Raw genomic sequence first — 15,422 nt, 5'->3', positions numbered from 1 at the left:
TTTTAATTTTATAAATTTTGGTAAAATAAAATCAGTTATGGACTTTAGAAATAACTATATATTATATAATACAACTATGAAATTATTAAAAGTTAAATAAGACACTGTCAAATATATTGTACATATATAAATTAATCTTTAGATTTAAGATAATTGCCTTGCCCTACCAGGGCCCATGTGAAACTATTATATATGTAACACCTGTGTACCATGGATGCAATAAAGAAATATGAATATGAATATAGCGGGTGGGTGTCAAAGTTGTGTAGACAGCGCTCTGTCTACCCTCATTCTTGCGCGTCGGCAAAAAAAAAATAGGTAATCACGGTCTATATCCCGGTCAATATAAGTCTAGTGAAACTAACCGTGAATCATTCAAAACTCTAGTGTGTAAAGAGGTCAAAGGTAGCTTCCCTGCTTACAGCTGCACCGACTGCACAGTACGTTGCTTGCACACTGTCTACTCAAGAGCTTGTAACAAAATGGGAGTATATTCTCGAGCGCGTCTTTGGCGTATGAGAATTATATTGATAACGGTTCGCTGCATTTATACTACCTAACCACTAACCAAAATGACCACTTAAATCATATATTATCATCTCTTTCACCTTCTACAACTATGCAAGTGGGAATGAGATGTTTTACGACTCCGGATGTCAGATTAGTCTGCGGATAGCATAGAACACGTAGACGTAGATGCCCTCAAACTAGATGGAGCGTTGACCTTCGCAAGGCGGCTGGCAAGAGCTGGATCAGAGTTGCCGCAAATCGTGCTCAATGGCGTGCAATAGGAGAGGCCTATGTCCAGCAGTGGACGAGAATAAGCTGATGATGATGATAGAAACAGTCTTGCAGCTTACCGCCACTTGCACCATCCCAATAACTCGGGTTAAACCGTTAACCCAGTGTCAAATTGTACTGGTACCTAACCACGGTAACTCCAGGTTTAACCAGTTAACCCTGGGTTAGTGGGATGGAGCAAGTGGCTCTTAGACGTGAAATGAATGGATTTAAATCAAAATCGGTATTCTCATTGAGTTTAGACGGTTTAACCATTTCTCATACAAATCGGTGTTACATAATAGCAATTCTCGGAAAAACGCCCGTCATTTTCAAAGCATAATCCTGGTCCGTTTAACAGAGACTTCCTTATACCAATGTCAACGATTAAATATGCCCAATGGCGTCCGTAGACTGTGAACGAACATTTTCGACTAATAAATTGGTCCTAAATTATGGTTATGTCACAGAATAAATAATAGTACAGAAGATTCACTCTCTTACGACAGATATGACCGCAAGGTGGCGCAAGCTCGAGCAGGCGTCCGTTCCGTAGCGGTGCGCGGCGACTACTATGGCTAGACAACAAAATTGGTGTGGGCCGCATGTACTTGTAGCGACGCGACGAAATCGCGGAGTGAGCCTCGCTTGGTTATGTTTTCAAAATGACGGGCGTTTTTCCGAGCCTTGCATATTAGTATCCGAATAAGGTTTCTAGCTCGTGAGCCTTTCACACGCCGGACAAAATGCTCCATTTAGAGCCGGCCTTTCCGTCTAATTGTGATGCCTGTGTGCTCTTCGTCAAAGCTTTGATGCCTACCTGCGAGGGCCGCACTGATAAAGCACGAGTGTGTACACGTCTCTTTCGTGATTGTGGCAAGCAAGCAAGTACTCGAAAATGTATACCGTTCATAGAACGTACGACTGTCAATTTGGCTAAGCCCCCAGGTGTCCCTAGAACTAAATAACCCCATACTTTAGCCCTTCTAGAAAACCACAGCAAGGTCAATCCACAGCCGGACTTACTGTTTTGACTGCAACCCTCCTTAGAGCGTTTCCACATTGTCCGTTTCGATATCGGATGTAGGATCCTACATACGCGTAGTCAGGCCGTGGGGCCGCGCCCGGGCGCCGTCTTTAGCGGCCCCGCACACGACAACAAGCATTATGCCTACAGATACGCACACAAACAAATACATGGCTCCGACATGGCTGAATTTATCGGAAGCGCCTTTCCGGTATCGTATGTCGGAAGGCGTCTATGACTTTAACAGCTGCGGGAGAGTGCCATTGGCATTAATTCAGCCTTTTTTGCGTTATTTATGGTTTTTTAATAATAATGATTCATTTAATGCATATTAAGACAGAGATATCTTACATTTTACTTCCTTCCGTCATCGGGATCGGACAATGTGAAAACGCTCTTACTGAGCAAACAATTACAGCCTTTTCCTAAAACTCCAAAAAAGGATGAATCAACGACTTTCGACCTTAGATATTTAAAATACTTTTTCCTTGTAATTTAATTTTTATTCAAAACAAAGAAGAAGTCTTGTTTCGAACAAAAATATCCGGTTCCGCGAAACTTTATAATCTCGAGTTTCCAACGAGATCAGATATTATTTTTAAAATAATCAGTTGAGCTTATATCGGGCGGGACGCTTCACATTATTTGATAACTTGATAAGATAATGAGACGGAGCTCGAAATTTTGAAGATAACTTTTGGCTGAAACTCATAAATTATAAGTTATCTATTTTCGAAGGAAACAAGGGAGTTTTGGGATAAGGTGCGAAGAAGGAAGATTTATTATTTTTAAACTCAGCATAGCATTCTCTGCCAGTCAACCATCGGGCTAAACAGAGATGTAAAAATGGTGCAGGGATAAATGTTAAACGTTGTTTTTTAGGGTTCCGTACCCAAAGGATAAAAATGGGACCCTATTACTAAGACTCCGCTGTTTGTCTGTTTGTCTTTCCGTCAGTCACCAGGCTGTATCTCATGAACCGTGATAGCTAAATAGGTGAAATTTTCACAGATGATGTATTTCTGTTGCCGCTATAATAACAAATACTAAAAGCAGAATAAAATAAATATTTAAGTGGGGCTCCCATACAACATATATGTTTTTTTTGCCGTTTTTTGCGTAATGGTGATGCCACCTGACTAGCTGAAAACCTGATAAAACTACATACAACATACACAAATAAGGGTACTGAAATATGAATGTTAATATAGTACTACGTATTTCGATCGTACATACCTAGGTACTCAAGAGTATATAAAATATATTTGCAATTTTGTTCATAGTATTCAAGTTTTTTATTCAAATTAAAATAATCAATTGAATCATGAGCGATCAAAACTGACTCAGTTGTATTTTAACAGGTTTTATTGTTAATGTTGGTTAATTATTTCTTAAAAACGTCAGGTTCTCCATTTTACCCTCTACACTACTCTCTTGATAGAGAGAGATTGAGAGTTTTTAATATTGATGAATTCGTATATTAAATAATTAGCCACTTGACACACATACATTAAATAAAACAGTTTCCTGCTGGTTAAATAATCGATGAATTGTAATAGATAATTAGTGTTATGCCATTTCAAAGACGTTTCACTATATTACACGTCAAAAGTTCATCAGATTTTCTCATATTAATATTAGCACGCGTAATTGCCAATTAAAATTACTCCTCCGTCTAATCGCATTTAACGTAAAGTAATGTTCGTCATTACCCGATACTCCCCAAGGGCCTGAAGGGAATGAATATAGAAATTTCATTGTCTGCCTCTCTATCGTACAAATATAGAGAGGCAGATAACGAAATCTGATTGATGGATCGCTACGAAATAACTGTACATAAAATATTTGATCTGCTTAATAAGACTCGTACTGTGGGTACTAACAACACGATCTACCTATATAACTGTACACTTGTACATTAATTAACTAGAGTTTTGAATGATTCAAGGTTAGTTTCACTAGACTCATATTGACCGGGATATAGACCGTGATTACCTTTTGTATTATTTGTGAGCTCCCGATATTTCGACGCAGTTACATGCATCATGTTCACGGGTGACTGAAGATAGCGGGTGGGTGTCAAAGTTGTGTAGACAGCGCTCTGTCTACCCTCATTCTTGCGCGTGAACATGATGCATGTAACTGCGTCGAAATATCGGGAGCTCACAAATAATACAAAAGGTAATCACGGTCTATATCCCGGTCAATATAAGTCTATTAATTAACTAGCCCGTATCGAGGACATATCGCTGCCACAGAGAAACACCTGTGGGTGGGACACAATTGAACCCTGATTGCGTACGGTCACTCAGAGCACTTTGATAAATTGGTGGTATAGCGATATGGGTCCATTAGTTAACATGAAATCAAATGGTTGCTAGCCGAATATTTGTATAGTAAATAAGCTATGTTTTGTTATGTTATGACTGCGCATGGTAACCAATGTCATAACAGGTCATGGACTATTTAACAAACATTTTTTTATAACAGGTGTCACAGACAGTCCCCTATGCAGAGGATGCATGGAGACAAAAGAAACAGCCTCTCACGTGGTGCTGGAGAGTGCAGCGGAGTGGCCCCATACAGGGCAAAACATCTCGGATCCCCGAGAGACCTCCCCGAGGTCCTACTCAACATCAAAGGTTTGATAGGTTTCCTCGAGGAGCTGGGCTGGCAGGACTAGCCCACCCCCATGACACGCAAAATAGGCGCCAGTCGTCGAGTTGCGGAAAATCGCCCGAACTACAATACAATACAATACAAGCTATGTTTTGTAAATATTTGTTGAGTCTAAATTATAGCTTTAGTACGGTGGTTTTTGGTCTAGAAGTCTTCTGGAAATCGATTTTCGCTCATGTCGTCGCAAATATGGACATATTTGGTATCAGTGCATTCAGTGTGATGTTCTGAACACAAATATATGAGATGACAAGCGCGAAAGTGGTGGGGGTAGTTGCTGTGACGTCAAAAAGTCGGCAGTACAATGTTTTTTACTTTTTTTTTTAATCATACCATGTGGGATATCAAATGCAAGGGCTTTGTGAGTAGATCATAAATATATAATATACTTTTCACTACTTCGTCTAACAAATTATTAGAAAACATTCAAAAATTTCACAATCCACAGTTGACTTTGAACTGCTCTAAATTGAAAATGACTGAATGGATCATTGCAAAATACATACCAAGTGACTGTGAATATCCTCTATATAACATTAAAAAATAATTAACCAGATATATAATATTGTCTTCGGTTACCGCGATAGTTACTCATGAAATAAAACGATGAAAACGGATTATATCGCGTATGTTGAATTTATAATACATCCCGACTTACAGCGTTCATGGTCAACGGGTGACTGAGGAAAAATTACAAAGTGCAAAAATACCCACATACTAAAATAATGAACAATCATAGACTACAAACTTTAAGGCTGGTTGTACATGCAAAATCGGTTCATAAGGCTAGTTATACACTACAATTATTTTCAAGTAAAGATATATATATATATATACACGCGATAAAAACTACGCCGGCTCCAACCCTACACCACGGACCCGAGAATATTTAATTCCCTCCTAAATTGTAGGATTGTGGGATTGTCAGTCACCCGTTGACCACGAACGCTGTAAAGGGTTCGAAACGTCGGGATGTATTATAAATTCAATATACGCGATATAATCCGTTTTCATAGTTTTATTTCATAACCAGATATAACCAAAAATAAGAAAAGTACAAGTGTCAAGTTGAAAAAAAGTATAATTTTCTGTTACATCATATTGCAACTATTATTAAAACAAACAAAAAACCAGACTATTTACATATATATTTGAAATGTTCTTTTCACTAGCTTTAATTTGGTACCCATATTGTTAAGATATGTTTGTACCTATGCTTAATTATCTCTTCACGGTGTTTCCTGTAACAGGAGCAATAAATTAAACTGGAGGCTGTACGCCTCAAACTGACCAACATTTGTTCAGCAACTTTTTAAAATTATGAAATTTTTAGATTATACCTTTTTCATACCAATTAAATATTATTTTCAATGTACGCTGCCATCTGTGTGTTTGACGTTGCTTGTCACCCTTTAAACATAACAAATTTTGCAATACATTGCGTCTTAGAAGAAACTGTGTAATGAAAATTAAAACACAAGTTATTTTTAAAAATTGCTGAACAATTGTTGGTCAGTTTGAGGAGTACATCCTACAGCTTAATTTAATGCTCCTGTTACAGGAAACACCCGGTATATTATGTGATGCAATTTTTACTGGTACAAAAAAATCATTCAAACATTTTATACCTAGATTAAATAAATTTACATTTAAAAATGAAGAATGCATCATTCAGTGGACAATGATTCCTTCTCAATTCCTTGCTTCAATTTTGCTGCCACCAATCTCATCATTCTTTCCCCTTCTACTGCGTTGAAATTTATGGCCAATGTTACTCCGAGGCAAGACCGTTCAGGGAGCCAATTCTGTTACAACGATTCGATATCTTTTACATTTCAATTTAATAGGGCCATCTGGCGAATCTCACTCGCACCAATATATGAGAGTGATAAGCCTAATAAGATTAGTCCAATAGGCATATTCTGATTGTAATAACAGGTTATGAATTTAATGAGATTTCTAATGAATACGATTTGTCAGTGCCAAAAGTGACATTCCTGGTTGAAAAAAGTTCACTTTTAAAGATAACGATAAAAGATGTTTTGGTGATAATTCGCGAGAATCATAAACATGTATGAACATTTACAGACATAAAAAGCAGAGAAACAGATGCGCATCACGAAATGGACCCAACTCAGCATAATTCCATGTTATATTATATGTTTTTTTTATTTTTTTTATTTATTGAATAAGGAAACAAATTACAGTGTTTTAGATCATTACAAGACCCATCGTAGGCAAAACCTTATGGAGGTTTGTGTGCCGATGGGGAGTTCGAGAATAACATAAAGAAAAACAATTTATAATGCAAGAGTCAATCCGTTTTGGAAGCCCAATATTCAATATCACTCACCGATCTTATATGATGTGTTTTACCTTGCTCGTCCTTCTTGATAAGTATGCATCCTTTTTTACACCATACAAACTTATACAAACTGGTTTCCTTTAGCTCCGACTTGGCTTTCCAGAGTAGGTAGGCGGTCGTGGGTGATAAGGCCTCCCGCATGAAGATCCTGTAGTCGTCCGGTATCCCGAGGTCGCGCCCTGTGAGGGTGGTGGTTTTGGATTCGTCCAGCCATCTATCCCGCTTTCCTTCGCGAAGTGTGACCACTATGTGATATTAAGAAACTAGCTTTGGTTTTCTGTAGGACCCAATCGGTGATATCACGACAGATAACACATAAAGGGACCTTAAAATATCCAAATCAAATTACCTTACCTTTGCCTTACCTTGCCTTTGCTTTGCTTTACCTTGCCTTTTTTATTGACCTTTTATTACAATTAGAGTACGCCTCATGACTGCATTTCGATAGCACCAATCAGCGTAACCCAACCCAACACAAGGTCATATCAAAACATGATGAAAATCATATCAAATCGCTAAGACAGAGTCGGCCTACGTATTTTTACAGCTCGCTTTAAGGATCAAGGCGAGGTGGTGTTTTCATACCAAATTATATCGAGTCGACTCGTGCAATAGTGTTTACCATTGAGTATTGAAGTTTCGAGCTAGCCTAGAACTAAAATAGTACTTAATTCGATTACGAAATTCGCTCGATAGAATTTCGTTCTGAAATAAGAGAATTTTGTCATTACGCTTTGAAAGTGAATTCTATTTGCAATCCGCTTACTTGTCTGTATTGAGTTTCGTATTTTATACAAATGATCTGCTTAAAGAAACTAATTATTGAATACCAAGACGAAGTATGTTTAATAAATATTTATTCCGGCCGGTCTGGCCTAGTGGGTGGGCGGGAGCGGGTTCAAATCCCGGAAAGAAAATGAAAATAAATAATAATTAAAATTATCATGTTTATATTCCAGATCCCTTTTTCAAAATATTAGTGCTACTAATAACCATTATCTATCAACTTTGCATTACGCAATAGGCATGAGTTATTTATGTAAGTACATATCTCTAACCCATTTAACAAATTTGTAATTTGACAGCCAACCCAGACTATTCACAGGCTTTCCCAAGTAACCTTACCTACATTAAGGATAAATCTTACCTTTACCCTTTAACAAGAAATGGATTCGGTTTCGGTCTATTAGGTTTCTTCGTAAGTACCTGAATAGGGAAATTTTCTCTTTCAGGTTCAAGTGAATCACGAAGGTCTAGTGGCAGCTTTCGCACAGAAGTTGATTTTAGTATATGAACTTAGAAATTACCCTTTCACAAATCATCCATATCACCATAAATTCTTAGTTTTATTTTACCCCATAAAAAAGTTAGGAACCGCTGGCGTTAGAGGAAACGTACGAGTATTTACCTACGCGTACCCACTCGTCTAATGAAAATATTTCATTAGCTACAGTCTTTCTTAAAGATATGCACACTTTTGCACCCTAACCCATTGTAATAACGGCGAATAACGCATAGATATTTTTGACGAAGAAGTTATATTTGTTCGGCCGACCTGACGAGGTAATTTTCTTTGTTCCGTCCCAAGAAGCCAATTCTGTTTTTAAGATTTGATGAGGTTTTGATCTTATTGTAGTAAGGTCTTAAGTCATGTTATCAGACATCTCACGCGCACTAAAAAGACTAAAAGCGTTTTTACATTATGGGATCCGATATCGAATGTCGGATGATCGTTGAAAAAAAGTAGCTGCTAAAGAGTGTCCGGTTATCAAGCCCTTCTTTTTAGCTTAAGGTTATCTTTTGAGCATTTAAACAATCGATTCCTATATAAATAAATATAAAAAAAGCTTTATTTTCATTTTTATTTCTTTGTGGTTGTATCCAACACCCGATCGGACAATGTGAAAACGCTCTTGGTTGACTGCTCACGGTCAAGGTTGTATCAAAATGCGATACAAGCCATATCAAATTGTTAAATCTGAATCAGTCTCCATCTCGAGTTTGTTAGCTGAGTTTGAGTTGTGAAGAACAACTGTGATAAAATATACGATCCTGTGCGTTTATACGTTAATTCCCAAGTTACCATATGTAATTAGGTCGTGAGCTGCACTGCGGTCGCTGTTTCCTGCTGATATACTAAAATTTGTTTGTGAATTTTAAATTTTTTATGAGAATAATAAACCTTTGCAAATTTATTTACCTAAAATATTTTTTTACTGTCTGCTGATATACTACAACCTACCAACGCAAATTTACCTGCGAATTTTACGTTATTTGCAAAGCTATAAAAACATGTTATGTTTATTGTATAAGTTTATGGTACCCGAAAACTCACAAGAAGTCTTCGGGGCTAAAAATATACAGGCTGGCCCAAAAATATGTTGACTTTTTTTTGTAATATTTTTCTGGCTTATAGCTACATCTTTTACAAAAAGTCATTGAAAAGTAAATATTATAATAATTAATTAAAAGAAAACTTCTAGCCTTAATTTCGTTTAAATAATATTGTCTTCGGTTACTTCGATTAGTCATGAAATAAAACTATGAAAACGGATTATATCGCGTATATTGAATTTATAATACATCCCGACGTTTCGAACCCTTTACAGCGTTCGTGGTCAACGGGTGACAGAGGAAAAACTACAAAAGTCCAAAAATACCCACATACTAAAAATAATGAACCAATAGACTATAAACTTTAAGGCTGGTTGTACATGCAAAATCGGTTCACAAGGCTAAATAAGTCGTCGTCTTCGTTTAAATACCTTCGTTTACGTAGTACCACTGTATATAAAATATACAGTAATATCTTGTATGTAAATAAAGAGGGTTTAAAAAAATCTAAAATATAATAATAATAAGCAAATATAATCTTGAAAATAAATCTGAATCATACTAACAAAAGACATATCATCTTAAAAATATTCTCTTTTAACTTTGTTAAAATTATCAACAATGTTCCTCAGTAAGAATCACTGTCAACGTGTTTTTAGGCTACCCTGTAGTGACAGTATAAATACCAATTTGCAAATAGCAAAGAGTCAGACGAAGCTAAGCTGCAAATAAATTCACCCAACGCTCCCTTCCACATTAACACAAATAAACGAAGTTAAATTCCTTGAGTTGTAAACCCACGTCCATGTTGAATATTTGGTGTACCTTCTTTGACCCAAGAGGCATTGCCGATAAATCCTTAAGTTGCGCATTCATTACCATTATAGCCATTGGAATATCTTTTCGATTCGGGTAAAAGCTTTTGGTAATACAAGCAAAATATCTGCATGCTAAAGGTATTCTTGTATTCCCCTGTAACGTATATAGGCATAAATTATTATGACAGGTATCTTTAAGCCCGTATTGAACAGAAAGTACTTAAAAACTGTAATAGATGTCATATATTAAAGAAAAAGTGACGAAGCCCTCCAGTGGTGGCGGGGTGGCCTAGGGGTTCATGGCGTTAGCCGCGATAGCTAAAGACGCCGGTTCGAATCCGGCCTTCACCACTGGAGGGCTTCGTCACTTTTTCTTTAATATATGACATCTATTACAGTTTTTAATTTATATATAGTAGTGTGACTACTTAAAAAAAAAAAAAAAAAAAAAACAAAATATTTAATAAAAATAATTTGATTTGTTCCCAAACTTGTTCAGAAAGTACTTACTTAACTCTCCATGACCATCAATGAAATTATCCTAATGATTCTGGTTAGGATAAAAATGGAAAATCAGGGTCAAAAGTTATGTTGTTCCTGACCTACATTGCGTTATAAAGGTTTAAGTAATATTTCAGTAATATTATCACGTAGCATGTACAGTTTAATGTAACTATTTAAAATAACTCTGTTAGATAGATACCGAAAACTTTTCAACATATAACAATTTATTTAAATAGCATTCATTAGGCAATTTTCTGTTTTTTTTTTTTATTACGCGAATATAACATTTTGTCAGCCTTTTTTTGCGCAAAACCGGTATCAAATTTAACATTTGAATGTGAAAGAAAAGTTACATAAAAACCTTAAGAAACCAATTTCTCAACATAATTTAATTTTTCGGAAATACAACTTATCTGGAATCAAATCATGCGAAAAAAAACATTGTCGTTACAATTATTTTCGCCAAACAATACAGAATGGCGGGGACCCATCGTTACTTGCACAAACCATGTTGAAAATTTAAAAATAACATTATTCTCGAATATTTATTGACAGTATGGCGGTGCGGTGCGTTCGGGATGCATAAATTAAATTTACGAGCGACATTTTAATTTGAGCGCCATTTTATGAAATATTATTTAAAAATGGTATCATATTTCTGCTACAACAACGATAGAGCTTCTTATGATAATTGCAAGTATTTATCTAAGTTTTATTTGATGAGAGTAAAATTACTGAGAAAAATCGATTTATTTATAGGTATCATCACATGCAGTCGGTAAAAACAAATTAGGTACGAGAATTGTTCTTAAAAATAATACTGAGTAACTTAAGCTCAGTTATATGCAATGCAACCAAGTTACCTGTCTGTTAGAATGCATTACGAATTGCTAAACATTTTTAATAACCCAATTTAAAGCCGGCGTATTATGGATGTTTATCGACGTGATAAAATAACTGTCACCTTTTAACACCCGCGGGATAGAAAGTGACGGACACCGTTTTATCACGCTATCACGTAGACAATAACGACCATCCAAGGGCCTGACACTCTTTGATAGAGAAAGATAGTCTTATTGCGATTCCTATAAGAGGAAAGAGAAAATAGTGCCATGCTTTGTCCTTATCACCGACCGGGTTTTTTTTTCATGGTCGGGTTATGGCAGCATAGGTAGGAGGCGATGACGAAATACCGAAATTTATAAGAGTGAAAGAGAAAACGAATTATGCTGCCATACATTAACCTGTCAATACATGAATATGTCTTTCTCTTACCCCTGGTCGCTCGGTTTCATGTCTATAACTACTATACTATGTCTATGCGACCATCGTATCCGTACAGGAGCCTGATACAGATTTAAGAACTTGTTGTGATAATATGATGATGATCGTCTTGGTGATTGGCGCGCATCTCACGCACGGCGTTAACTTAATTTCGCACGCACCAATCAGCGTGAGCTATCTTCAAGATCGTATCAACATAAGACCAAAACTGAAAAAAGTTCTGAATCGGGCTCTTACTTACTTACTTCACTGGCTCAGTGACCCAAAAAGGATTTTGGCCTCCGACACAAGAGAGCGCCACTCTGCCCTATTCTGCGCCACTTCACGTCAGTTGGGTATTCCGAGGGCGGACAGGTCTTTTAGGGCTTCGTCACGTCAGCGGTATCTGGGACGCCCAGACGGACGCTTTCCGCCCGGGTGCCCCACATACGCTCTTCTCACAGCACGATCCTCTCCCATCCTCTCCAGGTGACCAAGCCAGCGGAGTCGTGTGGCTTTGATTTCGCCAATTATATTGGGCACCGCAACCAGCTCCTCTAGCTCCCTATTATTCCTGCGCCTCCAAGTTCCATCTTCTCTGATAGGCCCCAGAATCTTTCGCCAGATTTTCCTCTCCGCCACTAAGAGCTTATTCTCTTCTTTCTGAGTCAGCGTCCAAGCTTCACATCCGTACATCAAAATTGGCCTAATTACAGTCTTGTAGACTCGAATTTTGGTCGGTCTACTGATCAGCTTCAGGCTTCGGGCTTCGGGCTGATCTGAATTGGGCTCTAGGTAAAACATATTTTTTATGTACGGAAACTATGTACGGTCAAAGGATTTGATTTATGTAATAGGTATTATAAGTAGCTTCTGCCCTGCGTAGAACGATGATGATGATTGAAAACCACCATTGAAAAGTCGTTAAAGGTACATCGGCAGCAAATTGAAATTCTTAGGTAACAGCAACTCTCGCTACGGTCTCGTAAAAAAATCATAAACTCCACATTTTCGCTTAATACCATTCAAGGCACGTACGCGAGCGGGCTCACGTACCTTTTTGTTTTTTTTAATAAAATAATCTGATTTTTTGTGCAAGCCCGCAACATATATGGGTATGATAAATTGCCGAGTCGCAGAAAACATGTCCAAAAATTTATCCGCGAATACGACCCGAATTTCTTAGCTTTTAGTAGTAGTAGTAGTAGTAAATCACTTTATTGTACAAAACAAAAATTGATAACATGAAATTCATATAAATTTAGGTACAAAGGCGAGCTTATCCCTATAAGGGATTTCTTCCAGCTAACCTTAGAGTAAATGAGTGGAGCTTTTGCCCTTTCCTGGAGGCATTCGAACTTAAATTCGATTATTGATGTTATTTCTCGTAGTGCATTTTCTCGCATTAATGTAGAGAACAACTATGGGATCAACCAACCCCAGAATTGCGAAGAAAAGACGTTTTTAAATACTTCGACTGATCAGGAGACCTAGCCAAGATAACAGTCGAAACTTAAATAAAACTTTTCGTAGCTTCTGTCATCTTTTCTCTTCTTTGGCGTTGATGTACGGATATGCGGAAGTACGGTACGGAAGTATTGGCCTAACATTTCACTTAAAGATTATAACACTGACAGGGCCTAAGCTGAGATTCACCTTTAACCTCTCAAGTGAACAGAAGAGCACTAAGCTGAGCAAAACTCCTGAATACTTAATGAATGGCTTTTGTATAAGGTGCCTCATGGTTAATTTAATATGATTCATTATTTTATAAACACAAAGCACTTTATACTCTGGGATTACCTACCGAGATGCTATTTTCGTCTGCCGTCTCGCCGCCGTTTACTCCTGTCACTAGTTGTAAATGCATGTGAGCTGTGTAAGCACAAATTTTCGAGCCAAGGGCCATTTCATGCTTTTCTGCATTCAAAATTATCTCGTGATCGTGTATACTTAACCTACCTAATTTACATACACACCTATATTTAAATAAGATTTTTTTATATTATAATCGCAAGTTTCTTTACGGATATTAAGTATTTATAGAGATAGAAATAATTTATTTGTCAACACAAACACAAAAATAGAAACATAAAAAGAGAAAGTGCTACGAAATCAACCGTCAATCGAAAAAATCGAAAACGCATTTCGCTTTTTAAATAAAAATCCATCACAAATTATTCAACTGACATTGTATTTTCTACATAGGTATAGTTACCTACTAAAATAAAAAAGAGTAATTTTCAGGTCTAAATATAAACTTTTATCCGTTGATATAGGTACTTATGGCTCGAAGATCAATATTACCCCAGTGCCCAAGATAAAATTTTAATCCGCCTTTTTTTTCCCTTACAAGCCTGAATAGCATGTCTTACAAGTGTCTCTTGAAAACGATAAGGATATTACTGTTGACTTAGGGCCTCGATTGTAAATAGATCTGTTTGCTGAGGAACTACGCAAGTTTGCTGAGAGATCAGCCCGTATCAAGTTGGCTTTAGACGATCCTGTGCCCTATTACTCGTAGATTTTACGGATTAAACGGTACCATTTGGATTCATAAACACCAGCATTATGCAGCAGTACTAAAGCGTGATATTACTGCTGACTGTATTTTATTGTACCTATTTTTTGAGTTGTTCAGATGTCGATAGGTAAATTGCTCGATAAAAAATATTTATGAAATAAAACTATGAAAACGGATTATATCGCGTATATTGAATATAATCCCGTCGTTTCGAACCCTTTACAGCGTTCGTGGTCAACGGGTGACTGAAGATAAGCTACAATGTACAAATATACCCACATACATGAGTACATACATATTTATTTCATAACGCGTCAGTCGCGGTAACCATAGATATGGCGGTAACCGAAGACAATATTAAAAAATATTTAATTTGTTTTTGTCTCGCTGAGCCGTTCGAAGAAAAACTGAGCTTCCGGCATTCTTTCTCTTTATTATCTGAGAAAATTTACTTGCACGCGTTTCCTAGATTTTGTTTCCGACAGTGTTTTGTAAGAATACTTCCTCTTATAAAGCTTATACTTAGAACGAAAACCGTTTGCAAAAGTAGGTACTTATAATACACCGTTCTTTTGTCGTAACAAAACACAAAGCCCGAATCAGCTTTAACAACTTGTTACGGTTTTGATTTCATTTTTTTAGACGACCTTACAGATCGTTCACATTGATGCATGCTAAATAAAGGAAAGTCCTACTTGAGTTACTCGCCACTTACCAAGACAATCGTCAAATCACATATATGTTAACTTGAAAATGTGTTGTCTGCCCCAAACTTTTTCATACACTTTTCGTCGAGTAGTCACACAAATCTCTGTTATAACATTTCGCTGGGATGTTAGTTAGCCGCGACCACGACCGGTGAAACCTGTGTTGAAACGTCGATCAATAAAGTTAACAAAATAAATTCGCGATAGACCCGACTATAAATGTGATTTAATACGTGTTTAAAGCGCGAAGGTTTTAAATGTTATATTACAATCAAAAGCAGTTCCAAACCATAACTTTACTCATTAAGTCAGTATTAAATTAGAATTGAACACAGCAGCAGTACTTTCTTTTGCAACGTAGGAGAGCCTACTGTTTGCAAAAGTACTTATAATACTCCTTTTTGTTTTTATAACAATATTT

The sequence above is a fragment of the Cydia strobilella genome, chromosome 9, assembly GCF_947568885.1.
Source record: "Cydia strobilella chromosome 9, ilCydStro3.1, whole genome shotgun sequence".
In the NCBI taxonomy this organism is placed as follows: domain Eukaryota; kingdom Metazoa; phylum Arthropoda; class Insecta; order Lepidoptera; family Tortricidae; genus Cydia; species Cydia strobilella.
Note: the sequence above shows the minus strand (reverse complement) of the source record.